Source organism: Hordeum vulgare, chromosome 2H, assembly GCF_904849725.1.
Source record: "Hordeum vulgare subsp. vulgare chromosome 2H, MorexV3_pseudomolecules_assembly, whole genome shotgun sequence".
Classification (NCBI taxonomy): Eukaryota; Viridiplantae; Streptophyta; class Magnoliopsida; order Poales; family Poaceae; genus Hordeum; species Hordeum vulgare.
Window position 1 is genome coordinate 215,790,538 of NC_058519.1, and position 27,927 is coordinate 215,818,464.

The following is a 27,927-nucleotide window of genomic DNA, read 5'->3' on the forward strand; positions in this document are numbered from 1 at the left end:
TTTATCCTTATGTAATGCATCGAAGTGCCTCCACGCAAAACCATCTAAAGTGTGTACCAGCATCTTGTTCCCATCCGCATCTAGTTCGGTTCTTTTGCCCAATTTGTGCCATGTCATCTGTCTGGCCGTCTCTTCGACCATGAAAAGACGTTGAAGTCTTGGTACGATTGGCAGATATCGAAGAACACTAATGGGGATTTTGGTCTGATTCTTCTCACCCTTGTCGTTGTCTACCACAATATACCTGGAAGAATTGCAAATGGGGCAATAGTTCAAGGCCGCATACTCAAGCCTAAATAAGGCACATCCATTCTCATAGGCATGTATCTTCTCATAGGGCATCTTAAGTACACGGAGGACTTTCTCTGACTGGTACAGGTTTGCAGGCAGTACATGGCCTTTGGGTAGAAAGCGTCCAAATATCGTCATCATCGCGTTGTAGCATTCTCTGCCTAGGTTGAATTGAGCCTTCAGAGCCATTACTTGCGCGATGGCATCCAGCTGACAAAGCTCAGTCTGCTCGTGGAGAGGACATTTTGAAGACTCCAGCATTTCATAGAAGGCCTTTGCAGATTCCTCCACTCATCGTCCGAATCACGAGCATCATCAAAGTCTTGCACCATGTCTTCAATCCCGGTACCATGCTCGTCGGTGCGACCACGAATCACCTCAGCTCTGGCACGTTGGTCAGACTCACCATGAAAAGTCCACACCGTATAATTAGGCGTAAAACCCCACTTCTGCAGGTGTTTACCCATTTCAAACTCTGTCTGCTTTTTCCAGTTGTCGCAGTTGGGACAGGGGCACCATGTTTTATGCTGGCCATTTGCAAATGCGGCTCTCACAAACCCCCTGGTTTTTGTTAACCATTCATGGGTCATGTCTTTCCGACTAGGGTGACCAGTGTACATCCAAGCACGATCACTCATGTTGCCTAGCTACCTATGGGGGCACAAGAAATAAATATATAATTCATCATCTATATTCATACGCTAATCAAGTTTGTCAGTTTTATTACGTCCATGCAACCTACACGCTAATAGGTAAGGATAGGTCCTAATCCCATCCGAGTATGTGTAGACTGGGTTCGTTTTCCCATGCTCTGCTCCAGATGCGACGCAGAATTTCGGCAGCACCTCCTCGCTGTTCTCCTGATACACGTCTCGGTAATAAGCACAGAGGATGTGTACCCGGAGAACAACAGGGGAGGCACTGACGAAATTCCGCATCGGATCCGGAGCATAGCATACGGGAAAACAAACCCAATCTACACATACTCGGGCTGTCCATGGATAATGTTGGACAATTCGAAAGGATGGCGGTTATAAATATGCAAAGAAATGCATATTTATAGATGTCGCCCTTTTGAACGGGAGACGCATACTGGTCACGCATACTCATGATTTAAGAAACCTATAGCTAGCAAGTTTCATCGGCACGAAGACCGGGACAGAGCAAATTAAGGGGGTAGGAGGAGAAGTCATTTGTGCTCACCAACAAACGCAAGGGCGGAGCTCGTCCAACGCACGTGGAGGTCGTCGAACAGCTGCACATTGAAATTCACACGATCAACACAAATACGATGTTTTTATAATTAACATAATCGGAAAATATGTGACCTAACTCATAATTTACAAAATTATGACCCCGTGGGCCTCTAGAAGGCCGTAAAGCACCTTCTCGTTCAACAGAAGGCAGAAGAGGTGTCGGGGGTCGAAGCTTAGTGGCGTCGGGAGTCAGTGTCGTCGAGGGTCGGTGATGTCGGGTGTCGGTGGTCGGGAGTCGGGTTAAATGCATCGATGGTCGGGGGTCAGTGTCATCGGGGGTCGCGGGTCACTAGCGTCGAGGGTTGGGGCTTTTCGATCAACAAGAGGCCAAAGAGGTGTCGGGGGCCCGGGGTTGGGGGTTAGTGGCGTCGGGGGTCGGGGTAGGGGGTCGGGGTCGAGGGTCAGTGGCGTCAGGGGTCGGGGGTCGGGAGTCGGGGGTCAGGGGTCAGTGGTGTCTGGCGTCGGGAGTTGGGGGTCGGGGGTCAGTGGTGTCGGGCGTCAGGGGTCGGGGGTCGGGAGTCGGGTGTCAGTGGCGTCAGGGGTCGGGGGTCGAGGGTCGGGGGTTGGTGGCGTCGGGTGTCGAGGGTTGGTGGCGTCGGGCGTCGGGGGTCAGTGGTGTCGGGTGTCGAGGGTCGGGAGTCGGGTGTCAGTGGTGTCGGAGGTAGGGGGTCGAGGGTCGGGGGTTGGTGGCGTCGGGCGTCGGTGGTCGGGGGCCGCGGGTCGGGTGTCAGGGTCCTCTTCTTTCTTCTTCTCCTCTCTCCTCTTTTTCTTCTTCTACTTCTTGATCATATTATTATTATTATTATTCGTCTTTTTTCTCCTCCTCCTCCTCCTCCTCTTCTTCTTCTTCTTCTTTCTTTTATCTTTCTCCTCCTCTCCTCTTTCTTCTTCTTCTTCTTCTTCTTCTTCTTTCTTCTAGTTTATTAATCTCTTATTTTCTTCTAAATTTTTTTTCTATCTATTTTTTTCTTTTCTATCTACTTTTTCTACCTAATAAACTAACTATCTAATTTAACATAAAAAACAGAAAAAAAAAAACTAAACCTAGCACTAAACTACATATTCTTCTTCTACTTTTTCTACCTTTTCTACTTTTTCTTTTTATTATTCGGACTTTCTACCAAAAAATAAGAAGAAAAAATAGGAAGAAAATATTATAAAACCCATACTAACCGGGGGGAGGGCGTCGGGGTCACCGGCACAGGGGAGGTGAGGCTGGGGCGGCGACCGGGAGGGAGGTGGGAGGGGGGCGGCGGCCGGGAAGTAGGTGGGAGGGGGCGGCGGTGGCCGGGAGGGAGGTGGGAGGGGGTCGGGAGGGAGATGGGAGGGGGCGGCGGCGGTTGGGAGGGAGGTGGGAGGGGGCGGCAGCCAGGAGGGAGGTGGGAGGGGGCAGCGGTCGGGAGGAAGGTGGGAGGAGGCGGCGGACGAGAGGGCGGCGGCGCGGGGTGGCTGGGGAGGGGAGCTACGGCGGCGGCGGGGTGGGTAAACGATGGCGCGAGAGAGAGAGAGAGAGGGGGTAGGCGGGCAGGGATTGGGTGCGCGGTGGGAGCAGTTAGAGGCGCCGGAGCCGTGAGGGCCATGCCCCCTTTGCCATCTGCAAAGGGAGGGTGGCGGACGGCAAAGGGGCGGGGTGGGTGGGGGTGGGGTTTCGGCCGTTGGGGGGGGCTTTGCCGTTTGCCCACCCTTTGCCGTCCGCATAGGGCTCCTTTGCCGTCCGCCAGCAGACGGCAAAGAGGTGGCCGACAGCAAATAAAACCTTTGCCATCAGCCACCTCTTTGCCGTCAGCACTGTGCCAACTGACGGCAAAGAGTACCTTTGCCATGCGTCAGCAGAAGGCAAAGGCAAGGCAGACGGCAAAATTCTCAATTCCAGTAGTGATGGTTGCCTCAGAGGCAACAAAGGAGGGTGTCTGGATGAAGCAATTCATGATAGATCTTGGAGTTGTGCCAAGCGCACTAGATCCTTTAACTCTGTTATGTGAAAACACTAGTGCCATTGCCTTAGCAAAGGAACCAAGGTTTCATAAGAAGACCAGACACATCAAATGACGCTTCAACCTCATCCATGACTACGTCGAAGGAGAGGACGTGAATATTTGCAAATTGCACACGGATCTGAGTGTAGCAGAACCGCTGACTAAACCTCTTCCACGGGCAAAACATGATCAACACCAGAACTCTATGTGTGTTTGATTTATTACAATGTAAATCGCATGGCGATGTGAGGACTAGATTATTGACTCTAGTGGAAGTGGGAGACTGTTGGAAATATGCCCTAGAGGCAATGATAAATAGTTATTATTATATTTCATGTTTATAGATAATCGTTTATTATCCATGCTATAATTGTATTGAATGAAAACATAGATACATGTGTGGATACATAGACAAAAAAATGTCCCTAGCAAGCCTCTAGTTGGCTAGCAAGTTGATCAATGATAGTCAAGGTTTTCTGACTATGTGCAAGTGTTGTTGCTTGATAACTGGATCACATCATTAGGAGAATCATGTGATCGACTAGACCCAAACTATGAACGTAGCATATTGATCGTGTCGTTTTATTGCTACTGTTTTCTGTGTGTCAAGTATTTGTTCCTATGACCATGAGATCATATAACTCACTGACACCGTAGGAATACCTTGTGTGCATCAAACGTCACAACGTAACTGGGTGACTATAAAGGTGTTCTACAGGTATCTCCAAAGGTGTCCGTTGAGTTAGTATGGATCAAGACTGGGATTTGTCACTCCGTGTGACAGAGAGGTATCTCAGGTCCCACTCAGTAATACAACATCACACACAAGCCTTGCAAGCAATGTAACTAAGTGTAAGTCACGAGATCTTGTATTACGGAACGAATAAAGAGACTTGCTAGTAACGAGATTGAAATAGGTATGTGGATACCGATGATCAAATCTCGGGCAAGTAACATGCCGAAGGACAAAAGGAATGACATACGGGATTATATGAATCCTTGACACTAAGGTTCAACCGATAAGATCTTCGGAGAATATGTAGGATCCAATATGGGCATCCAGGTCCCGCTATTGGATATTGACCTAGGAGTACCTCGGGGCATGTCTACATAGTTCTCGAACTAACAGGGTCTGCATACTTAAGGTTCGGCGATGTTTTAGTATAGTTGAGTTATATGTGTGGTTACCGAATGTTGTTCGCAGTCCCGGATAAGATCACGGACGTCACGAGGGTTTTCAGGGCTGGTGGGACAGCCCAAGAGGGCCTATGCGCAGGAAAGAAAAACCGAAGAAAAGAAAAAAAAAGGTGGGAAGGAAGAGAAGGACTCCACTTTCCAATCCTAGTTGGACTAGGATTGGAGTAGGACTCCTCCTCCTCCCACGCCGGTGCACCCTTGAGGGCTTGGCCCTCAAGGCAAGCCTCCTCCCCCTCCCTCCTATATATAGTGGTGATTTAGGGTTGATTTGAGACAACTTTTTCCACGTGCAACTCAGATCTAGACACCATAGTTTTACCACTAGATCGTATTTCTGGGAGCTCCGGCGGAGCCCTGCACGAGTTGATCCTTCACCACCATTGGAGCGCCGTCACGCTGCCGGAGAAATCATCTACTTCTCTGTCTTGCTTGCTAGATCCAGAAGGCTGAGATCATCGTCGAATTGTACGTGTGCTGAACGCGGAGGTGCCGTCCGTTCGGCACTAGATCGGAGCGGATCGTGGGACGGTTCATGGGATGGTTCGTGGGGTGGATCGAGGGACGTGAGGACGTTCCACTACATCAACCATGTTTCTTAACGCTTCCTGCCGTGCAATCTACAAGGGTACGTAGATCCAAATCTCCTCTCGTAGATGGACATCACCATGATAGGTCTTCGTGCGCGTAGGAAAAATTTTGTTTCCCATGCGACATTCCCCAAAACATCTTCCTGCGGCCTGCTACACACTGGTTGAAGTGATGGTTCACTAACCTCATCAAGTTCCACCACCCTCCCACTCAATTCTTTCGAGAGAAACCTTTCCTCGAGAAAGGACCTGCTTCTGGAAACAAACACTTTGCTTCCGGATCTCAGATAGGAGATGTATCCAACTGTTTTGGATATCCTATGTAGATGCATTTATCTACTTTGGGTTCGAGCTTATCAGACTGAAACTTTTTCACATAAGCATCGCAGCCCAAAACATTCAAGAAACGACTACTTAGGTTTCTCCAAACCATATTCTATATTGTGTCATCTCAATGAAAATACGTGGTGCCCTATTTAAAGTGAATGTGGTTGTCTCTAATGCATAACCCATAAAGGATAGTGGTAATTCGATAAGAGACATCATAGTATGCACCATATCTAATAGGGTGTAGCTATGACGTTCAGACACACCATCACACTGTGGGGACCCCGACTAGCAAGTCGAGTTCGCCGTGCCCAGTGACCCCAAGGATCAATGTTCACTGAACACAGATACTGAATAATAGAGTCTTACATCCAAGTATCGAATTTATTACATCGAACGACCCGAAGGTCGGATTCAAGAGCAAGGCCTAAAGCCAATTTAAACGGATACATCGAGTAGCAGAAACTCGTAAGTACTAAGCGGTGCCCATGCCATCAAGCCTACACCAACAGGCATTCTGACTTGGAAGCGTCCTAGATCGCAGGTTCGTCTCCGACGGCGTACTCATCGCCAAACTCCGGTCCTTCCATGTCTGGTAAATAACATAACCAGTGGCAAGCCAATGAGTACTTTGAATGTACTCGCAAACAGCCCATGATATGAATATATGTGGTAAGGAATAACAGTAACATGTATCTTTAATGGAATGCAATGTGGTGGCATGATCAGGTATGTGCAACAAGTTAAAGAATTACTTTTGAAGAACAGGTTACAGATATTGACATATCTGTCAAGGGTTGAACACACCGGGTTCACCCTGTATGCCAAGTCATCGGACTTGTCATATCCTCAAGGTATTAATGAGGGTTAAACCATCCGGGTTTACCCTATATGTCAAGTCACCGAACTTGATCATATTATTGTGATTATCATGACAACACCTTTTTAACACCACGCACACACACTTGGTTTATGCGGAAACACAGGACGTAGTTTAAGCAGCACCACCCAACTGTCCTTGACCGTGGACACGGCTATTCGAATAGTTTACATTCTGCAGAGGTAGTACGCTGGACCCACGAGAAACGGGAAACTTCCGTGTCATCCACGTCTTGCGGTATATCACATATACCCGAGGTAAGTAGCCGATCATCATCTTTCCCCTGACGATACTAGACAAAGAGGTCCACTCCATTGGTACCCAGCCCACATGTTGTACGTCTTACGAGCACCGACTCTGGACTGTATCAACCATGCAGGGACCAACGGTGTGCCTGGAACTCATAATAATGGCATAGTCGTCCTACCTGGCACGACCCCATCACGAGAGTGACACTGATCACTCCCGCCACTAGTAATGTGGCTCTTTGCTAGTACCGACCAGAGTAATCAACAAAGCCCCGTCCCATAAAGGGGTATCGTGGTCGTACTGATAAGGTTGGGACGGTCGACACATCATAAATCTAATCCATTTCCAAAACCATACTCACACCAAAATCACCGGTGCATCACTTCACCAAAAGTGATCACCAACTCATCATCACCCTCGGGCATTAGTGGCACCCGGCGGGGTTTTCATAAACTCTTTATTTAACTCATCATCATGCTTGTGGTAATATGCCTTAACATTACTTGTCAATATGGTAATAACATGACCCTCACGGGGTAGGGTCAAGCTCGATGCAATGATCTTACTTTACTAGACAACACGACAGTAGCATGATCCTCGTAGATGGTAGGGTCAGCTCATCTTGTTTGCGCTCCGAGGAGCCATATGAATATCATTACTATCAATGCCAGTGCTTCGAAGAAGCCTTCGGTACCATCCCATCAATGATGAACCAGCATCGTGTTCACATGCAACGGAAAATACTTGCTATTCTAGCATGCATCATTTTATATACTTAAGTCATGGCAAAAGTGTTGCTTGCCTTGGTCAGCTAGGTATCCGGGGTCTTCGAGGTCTTCCGCTCCGGATCCTCCGTCACTCGATAACTCTACCGTCGAGAAAGGAATAAATAAATACTAGCTCTCACTAAAACAGATCACAAAGTGCTTTTAAAAATGTTGCAAGGCTTGAATAAATTCAGTTTATTATTTTGGAAAATGTTTCCTATAGTTTTATTAGATAAGCATATTTATTTAAAAGCAAACAAAAGCAAACAAGTGCTTTTTAATATCATTTTATTATATCAAAATAGTTTCTGCTTTTGATAAATGTCAACTATTACAGAATCAAATACTACTCATTATTAGAAAATTACTGGTGGAAGAATTATATTTTTCTACTGGCTAAATCTTTTTATAAAAAATCATTTAGTTTGTTGGATTAAAAATAAAAGGAAAAGGCCAGGGGTTGGACCCAGTCGGCCCAGCCAGCAGGCCTGGCCACTAGGCCTGGCCACCAGGCGCGCGCGGGCCAGGTTCAAACCTGACCTGCGGGCCCCTAGGGTCAGCGTCAACGGCTGCGCGCGCTGGTTGCCCCAGGACACCGACAGGTGGGCTCCACCTGTCGGGTCCTTCTCCTACCTCCAGCTAGAGAGGTGGAGATGGACGCCGGCGAGGATGCCGTTGTCCTTAGGCCTAGCTAGGAACGGGAACGGGTCCCTCGTGCCTCCGCCTACCTGCTCGTGGTCGGGATGTCACCGGAGGTGGTCTGGGTCGCCGGCGACGAGGTGCTCGTGGCAGAAGGGTTTCGGGTTGGTGTTGAACTAGGGGCTAGGGGTATGGATTCGCTCGGGAAATTTAGGGGAAATGTTCCTGGTGTCAAGGGGAGTGTAATGGGAGGTCGGGCAGCGCAAGAGCCGACGTGTAGCCGGAGATCGACCAGAGCTCCGAGGCGGAGGGGCCTCGGTCGATCTCGAGCACCGGGGCTCTACGAGCTCGATTGGGCGGCTAGGGAGTGTCTACTGGTTGTGCTGAAGCTACTTGGAGGGTGCTGGAGTGCCGGGGGGACATATTTATAGGCCAACGACGGTGACCCGACTCGGGCGCGCCGGTGACTCACAGTGGCGCGCGTGCGAGCACAGTGAGGTGCTGGCCGCGAAACCACGGGTTCGGGACGTGGTTTAGGACCTCCTGGTGGAACGGCCGCAGAGGGAAAGCGAGTGGGGTCGAGCCGCAGCGACCGTGCATGCTCGGCCGCATCGAGCGCGCACGGGCATGCGTCGCCTGAGCTCTTGCGCGAGGGGGAGAGGGTCCCTAGGGTAGCTTTGCACTGAATGGTTGTCGGGGGAGCGTTTGGACATAACTGGGGAGGTTGGGACCGGCCGGAGCGTCGGCCCCTTGCTGGTGGCTCTCTGCAGCGCGCCTAGAGCGCAGTTTTGGCATGCCACGGCATGCTGGCTCGCTCTGGGGCACTTGGGACGTGTCCTCCATGTCCTGAGTGTTGCTGGGAGTGAGCCTAGCCATTGAGGTTTAGTGGGAGCTCGAGCTGGTCAAGGGAGCAAGGAACACTAGTGTTGCCAGTACTGCCCTGCAGCTCAAATTGGAGTTCTTGTCACTTGTGCTTGGAGTTGGGGAGGGGTTGATTGACTGGGTGCTCAGGGTGTTCTGGTGCTCTAATCCACCAAGTTTGGGGCCTTGACATTGGGTAAAACAGTGGCTAGGAGGGTTTTTACCTTCCTGTCAGTAGGTGTTCGACAGTGACTTGGGGTGCTTCCACTCCACCACTATAAATGAAACTTAACAGGTTTGGTCTTGGGGTAAAAACATGGGGTTCCACCAAATCTGAGCTCCATTGAACAAGTTTGGCTTTGTAAACTTGAAAATGTCTCAAAATGACCAGTACTGTCCTTTACAAAGGAAGTGTGGCCAAACAGAGTCGCACAAATCTCATCTTTGGTGTGGAGTCCTCATTTGGGGTGTTAAACACCTCTACAAAGTTTCAGCTCCATTGGAGAAACTTTGCAATGTAGAGTTGTTCCAACTCTACTCTGGACAGAGAGGGTTTTGGTCTCTTTAGGTGCACTTCCCCACCTTGGATCAAGGTGAGATTTTAGGTGAGCACCTAATATGGTTTGGGAGGGCCCCTCTAATTTTATGGGATTTTATTGAGATAATTTCCTTTGGAAACATCTCAAAAAGCTAAAACAGACAGAAATGGTTTTTAGGGTTTTACTCAAATAATATTAATATAAAGTAGGGTTGAAAATCTTATATATGGAAAATATATGTCCTTCTGAGCTTCCATGAATTTACTCAGAATTTTCTAAGGCAGGAAAGCAATTTTCCTTGTGGGAATATCATTACTGGCCTTAGAAACAAAAATAGATATAAAATAGGAAAATAATATTTTAAATCACCAATTTATGTTTTTAATGAATCAAATTAATATTTGGATCAGATCACCAACTTTGGTTGGAAGTGCCACTTGGCATCATGAGCTAGTAGTGTATCCCAACATGATGAAGGTGATCTTGATATAAAGGAGAAATGGTTTTTGAAGAGAGCAAAATAATAAGTTATCATAGGTTTGAGTCATCAAACAAAAAAGCACACACTCAAACAAGGGTTCACATTGCACTCACAACATTATTTGAAAAAGTTTTAACAAGCTCTGATTTTTGCAACATAGAATACTTGGGGTGAAAAACAGGGTGTGACAGACCTATCCCTCTTACAAGAATCTCATCCCCGAGATTCCTAAGCTAAGCGTTAAACAGCTCGGGAAATTCTGATCGGAGATAGTCTTCACGTTCCCACGTGGCTTCTGGTTCGGTGTGGTTGCTCCACTGAACCTTGAAAAACTTGATGGTGCAGCTTCTGGTGCAATGCTTGGCTTCATCCAAAATGCGGATCGGTCTCTCGCGGTAGGTAAGATCCGGTTGAAGGTCAATAGCTTGGTGATCAATGTCCTTGAAAAGATCGGGACGGTTCGGCACTTGCAAACACTTCCGGAGCTGTGACACGTGGAACACGTTGTGCACACCCGAAAGCTCAGGAGGTAGCTCCAACTGATAAGCTACTTCCCCGCGCCTTGCCGTGATCTTGAAGGGTCCAATGAACCTTGGATCTAGCTTCCCTTTGACGTGGAAACGCTTGGTCCCCTTGAGAGGCGTGACTCGCAAGTACACCTAGTCCCCGGGAACAAACTCCACGTTTCTGCGGCGAGGGTCCGCATAGCTCTTCTGCCTTGACTTAGCTGCCTCCAAGTTCTCTCGGACAAGCTGAACCTTGTCCCCTGCTTCCTGCAGTGCCTCTGGTCCGAAAACTAGTCTTTCACCGGTTTCGGATCAATTGAGCGGGGTGCGGCACTTCCGCCCATATAATGCTTCGAATGGGGCCATCTGAAGACTCGACTGGTAGCTGTTGTTGTAAGAGAACTCAGCAAAGGGTAGGCAGTCTTCCCACTTGGCACCATGGGCCAAAACACAAGCACGGAGCATGTCCTCAAGTAGCTGGTTTACCCTCTCGGTCTGTCCGCCCATTTGCGGGTGGAAAGCCATACTAAAGGAGAGTTTGGTTCCGAGAGCTTCTTGAAACTTCTTCCAGAATCTTGAGGTGAATTGCGTGTCGCGGTCGGACACGATCTCTTTGGGAACTCCATGGAGACTCACCACTCGATAAATGTACAGACTAGCCAGCTGGCTGCCATCGTAAGTGGTGTTAACGGGGATGAAATGGGCCACCTTGGTCAAATGATCAACTATGACCCAAATGGAGTTATGACCCTTATTCGACCGGGGCAACCCGGTGATGAAGTCCATACCGACTTTATCCCATTTCCATTCCGGCACTTGAAGAGGTTGTAGTTATCCAGCGGGTCGCTTGTGTTCAGCCTTGACTCGCTGACATACATCGCATTTAGCGACATAGGAGCCAATTTCCCTCTTCGTGCCATGCCACCAGAATCGTTCTCGGATGTCTTGGTACATCTTGGTACCACCTGGATGGATAGAGTACGGTGTGTCATGTGCCTCTTGCAGGATCAAGTCCTTAAGTTTGGCCTTGTTGGGTACGCATAAGCGCTTCTCGTACAACAGTACTCCTTGCTCATCAATCGAGAATCCTGGGGCTTTGCCTTCTCGCACCTTCCTGTTGAGGCCTTCGATACTCTTGTGCCCCTTCTGGGCTTTCTTGATGTCGTCTGCCAGAGTAGGCTTGACTTCGAGGTTGGCTAGGTACCCTGGTTCGACTATCTCAAGTCCTAAGCCCTCCATCTCTTCACACAAGACGGGTAACCTTTCCTTGAGCATGACGTTCAAGGAGCCTGCCTTCCGGCTCAAGGCATCGGCTACCACGTTCGCCTTGCCGGGATGGTACTGAATGCTGAGGTCGTAATCCTTGATTAACTCAAGCCATCTTCGCTGTCTCATATTCAGCTCCCTTTGAGTGAAGATATATTTCAGACTTTTGTGGTCTGTATATATCTCACACCGCTTTCCCAGAAGGTAATGTCGCCACGTCTTCAGAGCATGCACTACAGCTGCTAGCTCGAGATCATGGGTGGCATAGTTCTCCTCATGCGGTCGCAGTTGCCATGACAAGTACGCCACGACCCTGCCATCTTGCATCAGAACTCCACCGAGCCCGGTTCCAGAGGCATCACAATATATCACGAATTCCTTGTTGATGTCTGGGGTAGCCAATACCGGGGCGGTAGTTAGCCTCTTCTTCAACTCCTGGAAGCTTGCTTCACACGCCGGTGTCCACTCGAACTTCCGGCCTTTCTTCAAGAGCTGAGTCATAGGTCGAGCGATGCTGGAGAATCCTTCGACAAACTTGCGGTAGTATCCCGCGAGCCTGAGGAAACTCCTGACATCCTTCACGTCCTTTGGTGATTCCGAGTTGGTCACTGTAGTAATCTTGCACTGATCTGCGGCCAAACCGCGTGCTGTCAGGGTATGACCCAGAAATCCAACTTCGTTCAGCCAGAACTGACACTTGCTGAATTTGGCATAAAGTTGGTGCTCTCGAAGCTTTCCCAGAACTAGCCTCAGGTGTTTCTCATGCTCTTCTTCGGACTTGGAGAAGATTAGTATGTCATCGATGAACACGACGACAAACTTGTCCAAATATTCCATGAAGATCTCGTTCATGAGGTACATGAAGTAGGCTGGGGCATTTGTCAAACCGAAGGGCATGACAGTGCATTCATATAGACCGTACCGGGTCACGAATGCAGTCTTGGGTATATCTTTGGGTCGGATCTTCAACTGGTAGTATCCCGATCGAAGATCGATCTTGGAAAATACACTGGCCCCATTTAACTGGTCAAACAGGTCTTCGATCTTGGGGAGCGGGTACTTGTTCTTAATTGTGACTTCATTAAGGGAACGGTAGTCGACGCAGAGTCGAATGGTACCATCCTTCTTTGAAACAAATAGAACAGGTGATCCCCAAGGTGACGCACTCGGACGGATGAACCCTTTCCTGAGTTGCTCATCCAGCTGCTTCTTCAGCTCTACCAACTCTTCGGAACCCATCCTGTAAGGCTTTTTATAAATAGGCCTCGATCCGTGCATGAGCTCAATGATGAACTCGATGTCTCGGTCAGGAGGCATTCCGGGTAGCTCGTCAGGAAAGACGTCCGGGTATTCACAGACTATAGGCACTCGATCAAGCTCTACCTCAGATAGACTGCTGACTCGAGGTGCGTGAGCCGATACTGGCTCGGAGACGAACTTGACCTTGACCCCTTGGTTTCTTATCATGGTGATGGCCCTGTTGGCACAGTCCAAGAGACTCTGGTGCTTGGCCAACCAATCCATGCCGAGGATTACTTCTACACCTTGCCATTTAAGCACAATGAGGTCTGCCAAGAAACTCGTCCCATTGATAACTATCTCGACCCTTCTACACCCTAGGTTGGTCCTCAATACTGCTCCCGGGGTTTGGATTGCCATCTGCCCGTGGAGTAAAGTGGGTTTTAAACCACACTTTTCCGCAAACCCTTGAATAACAAAAGAATGCGAAGCACCACAATCAAACAACACTGTTGCTGGAGTTGAGTTGACGAGGAACGTACCCAGAATGCAGTCCGGGTCTTCCTGTGCTTCTTCTGCAGAGATGTGATTGATCCGGCCCCTACCATTGAACTGTTGGTTGCGGGGGGCCTGGTTCCTTCCTGGTGCACCTTGACCGGGGTTGGGTGCATTGGGACGCGGTGCATCAGGCTTCTTGATGGGGCACTGCCTGGAATAGTGCCCAGTCTGACCACAGCCAAAGCAGGTGACTTGCCCCGGAGGGTTGGTCTTGACTCCACCGTGGTTCGGCGGGTTGACTACTGGCTTGGCTTGCTGCTGAGGCTGATTATTCTGGCGGAACACCGGATACTTGTACTGCTGCTGCAGAAAGTTGGGTCTTGCAGGTGCGGACTACCATGGTCTTGGTCTTGCGTTACCAGGTCCTCCACTGCCTATCAGTTTGCGCTTGCGGGTGTCGTCCATTGCACGACGCTTGTCTTCCAGCATAAGCGCCTTGTTAACCAGCTCGCTGAAAGTCTGGCAGTCGCAAACCACCAGCTGGTATTGCAGGGACTGCTGTAACCCTTCCATGAAGCGTTCCACCTTAGCGGCCTCGGTGTAAACATCTTCAGGCGCGTACCTCGACAAGAGGTTAAACTTCTGCAGGTACTCCTTAACAGTTCCACCGCCCTGCCTCAAGGCTCGGAATTCCCGCTTCTTAATGGTCATCAGTCCAGGTGGAATGTGAGCCGCGCGAAATCCTTCCTTGAACATCTCCCACGTAATGACTTGCCCTGCCCGCATGATCTGGAATCCATCCCACCATGCCCTGGCGGTGCCTCTGAGATAGTGAGAAGCATCAAGGACCTTCTCATGATCATCGGTGCACTTGACCAGCGCAAGGAGGTCTTCAATGGTGCGAATCCAGTCATCGGCGTCCAGGGGTTCAGTCGACTCCGTGAATATGGGGGGCGTAGTCCGCATGAACTCAGAAAGAGTAGAGCGACCACCGCCATTCCCATTCCGGGGTGGGTTGTCCACCAGGACTTGAGTCAGCTGCTGGATAGCGGCATTGCTGGCTTGACGCTCCTCCCGAAGAGCTTGAAGGAATTGAGCCATTGTCAAGTTCTCAGGAGGAGGTGGTGGCGGAAGGTCTCTAGGCTGCTCGTGGTGACCTCCAGCGTGAGCTTCTCCTTCGGTTCCCTGCGGCGTCCCTGAGGAGCCGGCGCCGGGGTTGCCGAAGGTGTTGTTGCGGGTTGCGTTCACCATCCTGTCATAGAAACAGACAGGTCAAAATGCCACCTTGCTCGGGAATACAAGGATTCGTTCCTAGTAAGAGGGGGTCCAATACATGCATGTGTCGAGTTTTTAAAACCAAAGTTTTTTGACAAACTGGAAATTGCATTCATGACAACTAGGTGATGTAGTCACTTACAGGCTGTCTAAGGCAATAGGTGACTTACATCAAGCACACATACGCAAATTAAAAAAACGGATACATGGATACCCTATGCTCGGGGTACTCCGAATTGCCTACGCTAAAACCTACTCGGCGGACTGCTCGGTCTCAAAGGCGGACTCAACAGGATCCTCATCTTCATCAACATCCTCTTCCTTTATAGGAGTGGAAGAAAGAATCCGCACATCACGGCGTCTCTTGGGCGAGGCGGCGAAGATCTCAGTGTACTCTTCCGCTGTCAGGCGGCGACTCCGAAGAGGGACTGCCTGGATGGGTAACACACCACCCCTAGTGGTAACAGCTGCCCTCCCTTCAGGTGCGCCTGCCTTCTTTACTTTGCGGTTCTGCATCTTCTCAGTGTGGAGCAGGCCTTTGACTAGGTGCAGCTCTTGGCGAAGCTTGACTGATTCCTTAACCAGGAAGTGTGTCAGGGTGTCCGACGAGAGACTAAAGTAGGTCTGAAACCTTAATGGCATTCCATCCTCCGTGGCTTGGGTGAGTGTCCAACTCCCATCCACTCCTTCCTTAATGAAAGGTAGATGACGAGTGACAGGCTCATTAGCCATCTCAGGGAGGATGCTGCGGAGTTGCACGAGCGCCTCTCGTGCAGCCGTCTCCACTGCCAACATCAGCTCTCCCATTTGTGGTCCTTCGAAGAACCAACTAGACGGGGAGTCATTAGCCTTTACTATCACGTCCACGTGATATTCCTTGGTGTCGGCGTTGACCCGGTGCTCATGGTAGAGGAAGATGGGCGTGCGTCGTACATGGCACTTCTCGAGACAATCCACCAGAAGTAGTGGAAAGCCGGTCTCCAGAAGCGTCTCAGGTACGGCAACCATCTACAAAGCATATGAGAGAAGTCAGAAGGTTGTATGTGCAAGAGTCTTGTGCAAGGCTGGCATTCTAACGTTCTCGGTGAACGTCCATGCAATCTAAGGCTTCCTATAGTCAGGATGGCTCTGATACCAGTTCTATGGGGACCCCGACTAGCAAGTCGAGTTCGCCGTGCCCAGTGACCCCAAGGATCAATGTTCACTGAACACAGATACTGAATAATAGAGTCTTACATCCAAGTACCAAATTTATAACATCGAACGACCCGAAGGTCGGGTTCAAGAGCAAGGCCTAAAGCCAATTTAAACGGATACATCGGGTAGCGGAAACTCGTAAGGGCTAAGCGGTGCCCATGTCATCAAGCCTACAACGACAGACATTCTGACTTGGAAGCGTCCTAGATCGCAGGTTCGTCTCCGACGGTGTACTCATCGCCAAACTCCGGTCCTTCCATGTCTGGTCAATAACATAACCAGTGGCAAGCCAATGAGTACTTTGAATGTACTCGCAAACAGCCCATGATATGAATATATGTGGTAAGGAATAACAGTAACATGTATCTTTGATGGAATGCAATGTGGTGGCATGATCAGGTATGTGCAACAAGTTAAAGAATTACTTCTGAAGAACAGGTTACAGATATTGACATATCTGTCAAGGGTTGAACACACCGGGTTCACCCTGTATGCCAAGTCATCGGACTTGTCATATCCTCAAGGTATTAATGAGGGCTAAACCATCCGGGTTTACCCTATATGTCAAGTCACCGAACTTGATCATATTATTGTGATTATCATGACAACACCTTTTTAACACCACGCACACGCACTTGGTTTATGCGGAAACACAGGACGTAGTTTAAGCAGCACCACCCAACTGTCCTTGACCGTGGACACAGCTATTCGAATAGTTTACACTCTGTAGAGGTAGTACGCTGGACCCACGAGAAACGGGAAACTTCCGTGTCATCCACGACTCGCGGTATATCACATATACCCGAGGTAAGTACCCGATCATCATCTTTCCCCTGATGATACTAGACAAAGAGGTCCACTCGATTGGTACCCAGCCCACATGTTGTACGTCTTACGAGCACCGACTCTGGACTGTATCAACCATGCAGGGACCAACGGTGTGCCTGGAACTCATAATAATGGCATAGTCGTCCTACCTGGCACGACCCCATCACGAGTGTGACACCGATCACTCCCGCCACTAGTAATGTAGCTCTTTGCTAGTACCGACCAGAGTAATCAACAAAGCCCCGTCCCATAAAGGGGTATCGTGGTCGTACTGGTAAGGTTGGGACGGTCGACACATCATAAATCTTATCCATTTCCGAAACCATACTCACACCAAAATCACCGGTGCATCACTTCACCAAAAGTGATCACCAACTCATCATCACCCTCGGGCATTAGTGGCACCCGACGGATTTTTCATAAACTCTTTATTTAACTCATCATCATGCTTGTGGTAATATGCCTTAACATTACTTGTCAACATGGTAATAACATGACCCTCACGGGGTAGGGTCAAGCTCGATGCAATGATCTTACTTTACTAGTCAACATGACAGTAGCATGATCCTCGTAGATGGTAGGGTCAGCTCATCATGTTTGCGCTCCGAGGAGCCATATGAATATCATTACTATCAATGCCAGTGCTTCGAAGAAGCCTTCGGTACCATCACATCAATGATGAACCGGCATCGTGTTCACATGCAACGGAAAATACTTGCTATTCTAGCATGCATCATTTTATATACTTAAGTCATGGAAAAAGGGCTGCTTGCCTTGGTCAGCTAGGTATCCGGGGTCTTCGAGGTCTTCCGCTCTGAATCCTCCGTCACTCGGTAACTCTACCGTCGAGAAAGGAATAAATAAATACTAGCTCTCACTAAAACAGATCACAAAGTGCTTTTAAAAATGTTGCAAGGCTTGAATAAATTCAGTTTATTATTTTGGAAAATGTTTCCTATAGTTTTATTAGCTAAGCATATTTATTTAAAAGCAAACAGAAGCAAACAGGTGTTTTTTAATATCATTTTATTATATCAAAATAGTTTCTGTTTTTGATAAATGTCAACTATTACAGAATCAAATACTACTCCAATAGCGGGACGTGGATGCCCATATTGGATCCTACATATTCTCCGAAGATCTTATCGGTTGAACCTCAGTGTCAAGGATTCATATAATCCCGTATGTCATTCCCTTTGTCCTTCGGTATGTTACTTGCCCGAGATTTGATCGTCGGTATCCGCATACCTATTTCAATCTCGTTACCGGCAAGTCTCTTTACTCATTCCGCAATACAAGATCCCATGAATTACACTTAGTCACATTGCTTGCAAGGCTTGTGTGTGATGTTGTATTACCGAGTGGGCCCCGAGATACCTCTCCGTCACACAGAGTGACAAATTCCGGTCTTGATACATACTAACTCAACGGACTCCTTCAGACATACCTATAGAGCACCTTTATAGTCACCCAGTTACGTTGCGACATTTGATGCACACAAAGTATCCCTCCGGTGCCAGTGAGTTATATGATCTCATGGTCATAGGAATAAATACTTGACACGCAGAAAACAATAGCAATAAAATGACACAATCAATATGCTACGTATATAATTTCGGTCTTGTCGTGGGTATAAGTCTGACAGTAGATGTATAGGGTACGAAAGGATGGGAAGAGCCTTAGCTACGGCGAGGTTGTATGAGTTCAGGCCCCTCTGCGGTGGAGGTGAAAGCCCTACGTCTCAGTGCTCTTGGGAGCTTGATGTCGAGTGGAATATGGATTACAGTGAAATGCTAACCCCTGTACCAGTGGGGAAGGGCGGCTTATATAGAGTGCGCTGCCCTTCACAACGGTTCGGTGCACAGGGGTGGAGTAGTGGCGAATAAATGCCTACGTTACAGGTAACGTATGCCTTAAATGCTAATAATGGTACATGAAAACGTATGACCGTTGCCCTCTAGGGGGGTTATGATATACAGAGTGGAATCCAGTCGGTAAGTTTGATACGCTCCGAATGCTCGTCTCCGACTGGATGATGGAGGAATCGTCACCGACTGGATGATGGGAAGTCCTTAATTCAGTCGGAACTGACTAAGGGCCTTGTCCCTTATGAAGGGTAGTCCTTGGGTAGGACCTATAGGGCAGGCCTATGACCCTACCCTCGGACTATAACCCCATCATTAGTTCCCGAATGGATCGGGGTTGGAACAACGAAGCGATGCTTGGAGTACGGATCCGACTGGTATGGATGCGACTTTGGCGTTTTTTGCCTCGATCCATTTTATCCTCTTGACCAGTGATCCGAGTGGATATATCCGTGAAACGAACCGTCAGAGACTGAGTGCTTCCACAGAATCTTTTGACGTGACCGGTCAACTGACAGCGGTGGATTTTCTGGGATCCTCAAATTTCGGTTGTCGCGCGCTCAGCGGGGATGATGACATCGCCATCGAGTAGTTTCTGCCGCCTCGATTACCGCGCCTTCATCTCCTCCACTAATATCGCAACAGCCGGTCGGGGGAAAAAATTTCGGGGCCACCTGCTAGTGACCCAGTCGGAAGCTTATTTAAACCTCTCCAGCGAGGGTTTCTCGTTGCGCTCACCTGATTACTCGCACTTGCCCCACTTCTCCCGTGGCTCTGTGCGCACCCCAAGCTTCCTCCTTCCTCTCCACCCCCGCGGATCTGCAGCCTCCACCATGACGAAGGGGCAAACGAGCAAGCTCGAGGCGCAGAAGAAGAAGAAGAAGGCGGCCCCTGCTCAGCGGCGACAGTGAGCACTGCCGGCGGGTTGGATCCAGGGGATTTCCTCCCCTCCACGGTGACGACGAATGACATGCTAGAGCTAGTGGAACAAGGTATGATCGAAAACAAGTCGTGGAGGTTGCCCGCGGAGGGCGAGACGGAGCCGGCGCCCCAGGAGGGGGAGCGCATCTTGCTGCTCAGTCACGTGTACCGAGGCTTCTCTCTGCCCCCTCATCCATTCTTCAGAGGTATCATGAAACACTTTGGGGCGCAGCTCCATCATTTTCCTCCCAACGCAATAGCTCATCTTTCTACATTCATCGTGCTTTGCGAGTGCTTTATCGGTTGTCCTCCCCATTGGGGGCTCTTTAAGTACATCTTCTCCGCTAGATCCCAAACCGTCAAAAGACTTAGCCAGTCGGATGACAAAACTCATATCCTCCAGCTCTGCGGAGGCTTAGGCTTCCAGAAGAAAAACAAAAGTAGCTATCCCGCTCTTCAGTTGACCGAGTCCGTTAGGAACTCGCAGTCGACTTGGTTCTATTGCCAGGATGTCGCTTGCCCGAATGCCGCAACTGGGCTGCCACCTTTTAGCCTAGACCAACCGGCTCCGCCCAGGCATCTTGCGCTTACGAAGATGGAAAAGATCCAGATTCAGCCTCTGGTCGAAGCGCTGATAGATGTCGTCCGCAAGGGAGTCACCGGCACGGATTTGCTGGAGATTTTTCTAGGTCGGCGCCAGCCTTTGCAAGCTCGACACCACGCCATGTGGCACTACACGGGGCCTGAGAACTACACTCGGACTCACCCTGAATGCATGACCGGGGAGGTTGTGACGGCGTGGGTCCGCAGCATCACAGGCGCGTGCGATAACCCCAGAGGAGCCAGGCGAGTGAAGCCCTTCCGTGCTGACAACCCTCCTCCGAATGAGGTGAGTATATCTTTTCGAGTGCTTACAATTCTCTTAGATTTATCGCTTTTTCTTGTATCACTGTCTGACGTCTGATGTCGTCGACTGTATCTCGTGCAGGCGTGGACCAACTGGTTTTCTCCCGTCTCGAACGGGAATCCGGCTGAGGAAGAGGAAGGCAGCCAGGAGGGCAGCGTGGAGAGCGTCGAGTACGTCTCCGACAGTGGGGAGACGGAGGAGGAGACCGAAGAGGAGGAGGAGGAAGTTGGGGAGCAGAGCTCGCCACCCCCACCACCAGAGCCTCGAACTAAGCGCCGTCACGAACCCGTGACTCCGTCGGCTCCTCCAACGGCCCCGAGTGCCCCGCCAGCTCCTCCCGTGGTTCCGAGCGCCTTGCCAGCTACTCCCGTGGCTCCGAGTTCTCGGAGCACAAAGAGGACCAGGGACGCTGCTGCTGAGCCTGCGGCCAACCTTCCAAGGTGGCCAAACCGAGTGGATCCAAGTCTCGGAAAGCTTTGCCACGAATGAGGATAGTCGTTCCCGTTGCCTCAACGTAAGTGTCTTGTTCTCCTATCTTCTTTCAGTATTTGATTGAACTCATGCTTATTGGTCGAGTGGATTTTACTCGACAAAGCTGCTACCTCCGCCACCTCGCTGCCATGCCAGGAAGACGATCCCATGGATACGGATAACGTTGCCACATCCCAGCAAGGTGCGTCGTGACGACTCCAAGAGTTTGCATTATTGTTTCGTGAATTCTGTCTTTAATCTTGCCCTTTTTCCGTGGTCTCACGTCGTTCAGTCGGGCTTCCTTTAGAGGTGATCCATCTGGAGGAGGATGACCAGAAGAGGTCCGGGCAAGCTTCGGTGTCTGTCCTTGAGGTTGTTCCATCTGCTACCGTCCCCGCCATGGACGCGCCGCCGATCGAGACGATGTCGTTGACTGAGATGGTGCTTATCGCGGCTGGACCGACTGGAGCAGGACTCGGGATGCCCAAGGAGTCTCCTGTCGTGCTGGGTCTGTCGACCATCCAGTACAACGCTCAACACCTCCCAGAAGATCAAGTGGGAGCCGCCAAGGCGGCCATGGTGCAGGTGGAGTTGATGGCGGGTGATGCCAAGGGGGCGTACGACTCCATCGCATCTTTGTACAAGAGAAGCTTGGAGCTCCGGGACGATATCCGAGTAAGTGCGCTAGTAAGTATTTGCTTTCCTCTTGTAACCCACTAGGGGTTTAAGCGATATACTCGGATCCAGTAGGATTATTTTGCAGTGGGTTCACTCTGAGTGAACCCAGTGGGTGTAGTCCCTGAGACTTCTGTCGAGTGCTTGCACCGGCAGTTGTCTTTATATACATTTTCTTTGACTTGATCGGATCAAAACTAATCTGTCTGAATGGTGCCAGTGGGGGCACTCCGAGTCCACCTACTGGAAGTAATCCCCGAGAGTAATTTTACTCAGGTCGGGTAGTAGTAGCCTCATAGGCTTGTTTTTTGTTATGTAACTCAATAGGGCGGACCTGTTCGAGCTTCATGCCAGTGGGGTCACTCTTAGTGAACCCACTGGGTGTAGTCCCTGAGACCGCTGTCGACTGCTTGCGTCGGCAGGGGTCTGAAGAACTTTGAGCTTTTATTGTTTTCCTTGTTGAATTTGTCTGATCTTCTCTTCGCACTGATTTGCAGAAGACTTGCGAGATGGGATCAGCGTACAACGCTCTGAAGGTTGAAAAGATCCAGCTTGCTACGGAACTAGAGGCAGCTGTGCATGACTTAGCTGGCGTGAAGGGTGCTCTTGCTGAATGAGAGAAGTCCTTGGAGGAGTCTCGTGAGGCAAACAAGGTATTGGTGGCCGAAATTGAGAAAATGGGCAAACAAAGAACTGAGCTGATGGGTCAGATGAAGGTGATGAACAGTCGGTGCATATCTCAGGAGAAGTACGTCAGTGACTGGGCGAGGAAGATGATTGCGCTTCTCGGTGGTAAGTTTTTTTTCGAGTGCTTCTTGACTTTGTATTTCATTCTGTGCTTACTTTCTGCTCGTCTTGTCTTTGCAGATTTTTGTATGGACGCTGAGGCTGAAGCAGCTGACATTGAGCGGTCGGTTATTCCGAAAGTTCCACTTGGTGACGACGCCAATCGAGACATGCTCCGAGCGCACATTCGCCTTCGCAGAGTGGGACCTTTCATCAGCCGCCTGAGAGAAGTCGTCGGCCGAATCGATAAGGAGATGTGGCCCGAAGACGAGTCCCGGCGGGAGATAGAAGGGTTGATGACTCGGCTGGAGGACGTCCCGAACCGAGTGCAGGCATGGAAGAAGTCTGCCGCTCGCTGTGGTGCGGACGTGGCACTGTCGCTGGTCCGAGTGCACTGCAAGGAAGCTCGCGAAGAGAAGCTGAAGGCGTTGCAGGTCGCCAACACAAAGAAGCTTCGATTCGAAGATTTCATGGAGACCTTCCTTGAGACTGCCACTCGCATCGTAGACGGGATCGACCTTGACACTTTTGTGGAGCCTACCAATCCCAGTGCCAGTCCTGACAATGCTTGAAAAACTTTACCTCGGAGTGGTATCTGTATCAAACTTTGGCCACTGCTGTTGGCCGTCACATTCGTGGTTCCGTGTGGATAAGCTTGATCTGCATCGAGCCGACTATCATTGAACCAACTTTGAATTCGAATCGAATATTTGCTCTTCTTTGATCGAAAGAAATTTGACACGATTTTGGCTCGTGGTTTCTGTTTGGCGTTTCTTGGTGAAGCCAATGGCAAACATCCGGAGCATGTAGTTGTCAGTTGTCTTCACATCTGCATGAGCCTCAATGAGGGTCTGCTAATCCTGCGAGCAGATCTCTAAGGTACACTCGAAGGAAGCTTTTTACTTAGGCGATTCTTGATCGCAGCTAAGTCTTCGAGTGCGACTGTAAGGTCGCACTCGGAGCGAGTTTCTACTCATGTAATTGTCAGTTGTCTTGACATCTACATGAGCCTTAATGAGGGTCTGCTAAGCCTCCGAGTGGATCTCTATGATACACTCGAAGGAAGCTTTTTACTTAGGCGATTCTTGATCGCATCCAAGTCTCCGAGTGCGACGTTTAGTGCAGACTCGGAGAAATTTTGTACTTAGGCGATTCTGGATCGCAGCTAAGTCCCCGAGTGCGATATTTAGTGCACACTCGGAGAAAGTTAGTACTTAGGCGATTCTGGATCGCACCTAAGTCCCCGAGTGCGACGTTTAGTGCACACTCGGAGAAAGTTAGTACTTAGGCGATTCTGGATCGCAGCTAAGTCCCCGAGTGCAACGTTTAGTGCACACTCGGAGAAAGTTAGTACTTAGGCGATTCTCGATCGCAGCTAAGTCCCCGAGTGCGACGTTTAGTGCACACTCGGAGAAAGTTAATACTTAGGCGATTCTGGATTGCAGCTAAGTCCTCGAGTGCGACGTTTAGTGCACACTCGGAGAAAGTTAGTACTTAGGCGATTCTGGATCGCAGCTAAGTCCCCGAGTGCGGCGTTTAGTGCACACTCGGAGAAAGTTTGTACTTAGGCGATTCTGGATTGCAGCTAAGTCCCCGAGTGCGGCGTTTAGTGCACACTCGGAGAAAGTTAGTACTTAGGCGATTCTGGATCGCAGCTAAGTCCCCGAGTGCGATGTTTAGTGCACACTCGGAGAAAGCTTGTACTTAGGCGATTCTGGATCGCAGCTAAGTCCCCGAGTGCGACGTTTAGTGCGCACTCGAAGAAAGTTTGTACTTAAGTGATTCTGGATCGCAGCTAAGTCCCCGAGTGCGACGTTTAGTGCGCACTCGAAGAAAGTTTTTTTTTGTCTACCAATGCGGAAGAATTTTGAATCTGCAAAAACTCAATCTTCTTTGTATTACTTCAATGATACTTGTTCTTTACATTGCCCCAGTCGGCGGTCATGTGTAGAAGCGCTTCAGGAGATCTTCATTCCATGCTCGCGGCTCGTCCGTTTCCCTGTCGAGGTTGTAGAGTCGATATGCTCCGTTGTTCAGCACCTTGGAGATGATGAAGGTTCCTTCCCAGGCGGGAGCCAACTTGTGAGGTCTCTGCTGATCCACTCGGAGCACCAGGTCGCCTGCTTGGAATGCACGACTCCTGACGTGTCGCATGTGAAAACGCTGCATATCTTGTTGATAAATGGTTGAGTGAGTCAGTGCCATCTCGTGCTCCTCTTCTAGAAGATCCACTCCGTCTTGCCTGGCTTGCTCTGCTTCGGCTTCGGAGAAGAGTTCGACTCGTGGAGCATTGTGAAGCAAGTCACTCGAAAGGACTGCCTCTGCTCCGTAAACGAGGAAGAACGGGGATCGCCCTGTAGATCTATTTGGAGTTGTGCGGAGGCCCCACAGCACCGAAGGCAGCTCGGTGACCCATGCGCCGGCAGCATGTCCAACTTCTCGCAAGAGTCGAGGCTTCAACCCTTGAAGAATAAGTCCATTCGCCCGCTCTGCTTGCCCGTTTGCTTGGGGATGTGCCACAGATGCAAAACCCACTCGGATACCTTGGCCTGTACAGAAACCTTTGAATCTGTCCGAGTCAAAGTCTGTGCCATTGTCAGTGATTATGCTATGCGGTACCCCGAATCTGGAGATGATGTCCCTGACAAACTTGATGGTCGTAAGGGCGTCGAGCTTCTTGATGGGCTTAGCTTCAATCCACTTGGTGAACTTGTCGACTGCCACCAACAGATGTGTGAATCCCCCTTGACCTATCCTGAATGGACCGACTCTATCTAATCCCCATACTGCAAATGGCCAAACAAGAGGGATTGTCTTCAGCGCAGATGTTGGCTTGTGGGACTTGTTCGAGTAGAACTGACAGCCTTCGCATCGGTCGACCATATCCTTCGCCATTTCATTCGCCTGCAACCAGAAGAAACCAGCTCTGAATGCTTTGGCGACGATTGCCCTTGAGGAGGCATGATGACCGCAGGTTCCCGAGTGAATTTCTTCCAGGATTAATTGTCCCTCCTCAGGGGAGATGCATCGTTGAAGGACGCCTGAAACACTTTCTTTGTATAGCTGGCCATCAATGACGGTGAACGACTTCAACCTGCGGACGATCTGTCTGGCTTGGACCACATCTTCTAGTAATTCTCGCCTTAGGATGTACGCAATGAACGACACAGTCCAATCGGGGATGATAGCAAGAATCTCCATGATCAGATCAACCACAGCGGGGACCTCGACTTCAGTCGGATCTGTCGAGCTCTTTGGTTGTACTCGTTCCTCTGTGAAGGAATCTTCTTTAACTGAGGGAAGGTGTAGGTGCTCGAGGCAGACATCACTCGGGACTAGCCGCCGAGTGGATCCAAGTTTCGCCAACTCATCAGATGCTTGGTTTTTCAGTCGCGGAACATGGTGGAGTTCCAGACCTTCAAACTTTTTCTCGAGCTTCCTCACTACGTTGCAGTATGTAGTCATGGTGGGGTTCCTTACGTCCCACTCCTTCATCACTTGATTAACCACCAAATCTGAATCTCCATAGACCATCAGGCGATGGACGCCGAGTGTGATGGCCATGCGCAATCCATAAAGGAGAGCTTCATACTCCACCTCATTGTTGGAGGAGTCGAAATGTACCTGTAGCACATACTTGAGTTTGTCACCTTTTGGCGATATGATCACAACGCCAGCGCCGGAGCCATTCAACATCTTGGACCCATCGAAGAACATTGTCCAGTGAGCCGAGTAGATGTGGGTCGGTTGCTGTTGTTCTACCCATTCTACTACGAAGTCAGCCAGAGCTTGAGACTTTATAGCTTTCTTGGCCTCGAACTTGATGTCGCAGTATAACATCTCCATTGCCCACTTCGCCACTCGGCCCGATGCATCCCGATTGTGGAGGATCTCTGACAATGGAGCATCAGAAACGACGGTCACCGAGTGGTCTTGGAAATAATGAGCCACCTTCTTCGCAGTCATGTAAATCCCGTAAATAAGCTTTTGATAATGGGGATACCTCTGCTTGGAAGGAGTCAGAACTTTGGAGACATAATACACTGGCCGCTGAACCTTGTATGCTTTGCCTTCTTCTTCACGTTCGACTGTGAGAACAGTGCTGACGACTTGATTTGTAGCCGCGATGTACAGAAGAAGGGGTTCTTTACTGAGCGGAGCAGTAAGAACCGGCTGGGTGGAAAGTAGGACTTTGAGGTCGTCGAAAGCGATTTGGGCTTCATCTGTCCACTCGAAAGTATCTGATTTCTTCATGAGTCGGTACAGAGGTAGCGCCTTCTCGCCGAGTCGACTGATAAACCTGCTCAAAGCCGCTAGGCAACCTGTGAGCCTTTGAACATCGTGTATTCTGACCGGCCGCTCCATTCGGACGATGGTCCCGATCTTTTCGGGGTTGACATCGATCCCTCGTTCGGAAACAAAGAAACCGAGTAACTTTCCGCTGGGAACACCGAATGAACACTTGGCTGGGTTGAGCTTGATATCGTACCTATGAAGGTTGGTGAATGTTTCTGCAAAGTCAGTCAGCAGGTCGGAACCTTGGCGTCACTTAACTACGATATCATCCATATACGCCTCCACATTTCGACCGATCTGGTCAAGGAGGCATTTTTGGATCATGCGCATAAAAGTTGCTCCTGCATTCTTCAAACCGAATGGCATAGTGATGTAGCAGAAGCACCTGAATGGGGTGATGAAGGCTGTTTTTAATTCATCGGGGCCATACAGACGGATCTGATGATAGCCCGAGTAGGCATCAAGGCATGACAAACGCTCGCAACCCGCAGTCGAATCGACAATTTGATCAATGTGGGGGAGTGGGAAATGGTCTTTCGGGCAGACCTTATTGAGATGCTTGAAGTCGATGAACATTTGGAGAGACTTGTCCTTCTTGGGCACCATAACAACATTGGCGAGCCACTCGGAGTGGTGTACCTCGCGAATGAAGTTGGCTGCCAAAAGTTTAGCCACCTCCTCTCCGATTGCCTTCCTCTTGTGCGCGGCGGACCGACGCAGGCGTTCTCGGACAGGCCGAGCAGCAGGATCTACATGCAGTCGGTGCTCATCCAACTCCCTGGGTACACCTGGCATGTCAGCGGGCTTCCATGCGAAAATGTCCCAGTTCTCACCGAGGAATTGGACGAGCTCGGCTTCCTATTTTGGATCGAGGGTGGTGGAGATGTTCGTCGGGGCAGCGGTGTCGTCCGTCGGGTGGATGCTGACCTTCTTCGTGTCTCCCGCCGACTGGAATGCGGACTCTGAAGCTGGCTTCTTCGAACGCATCAAGTCAGCGGGGTCGGCTGTCTTCTTGTACTCGTCGAGCTCGAGGATAGCCATCTGCTGATCGGCGATCCTCGACCCCTACTGCAGACACTCTTCGGCTCGCTGCCGATTGCCTGTGACAGTGATCACACCCTTGGGACCTCGCATCTTCAGCTTCAGG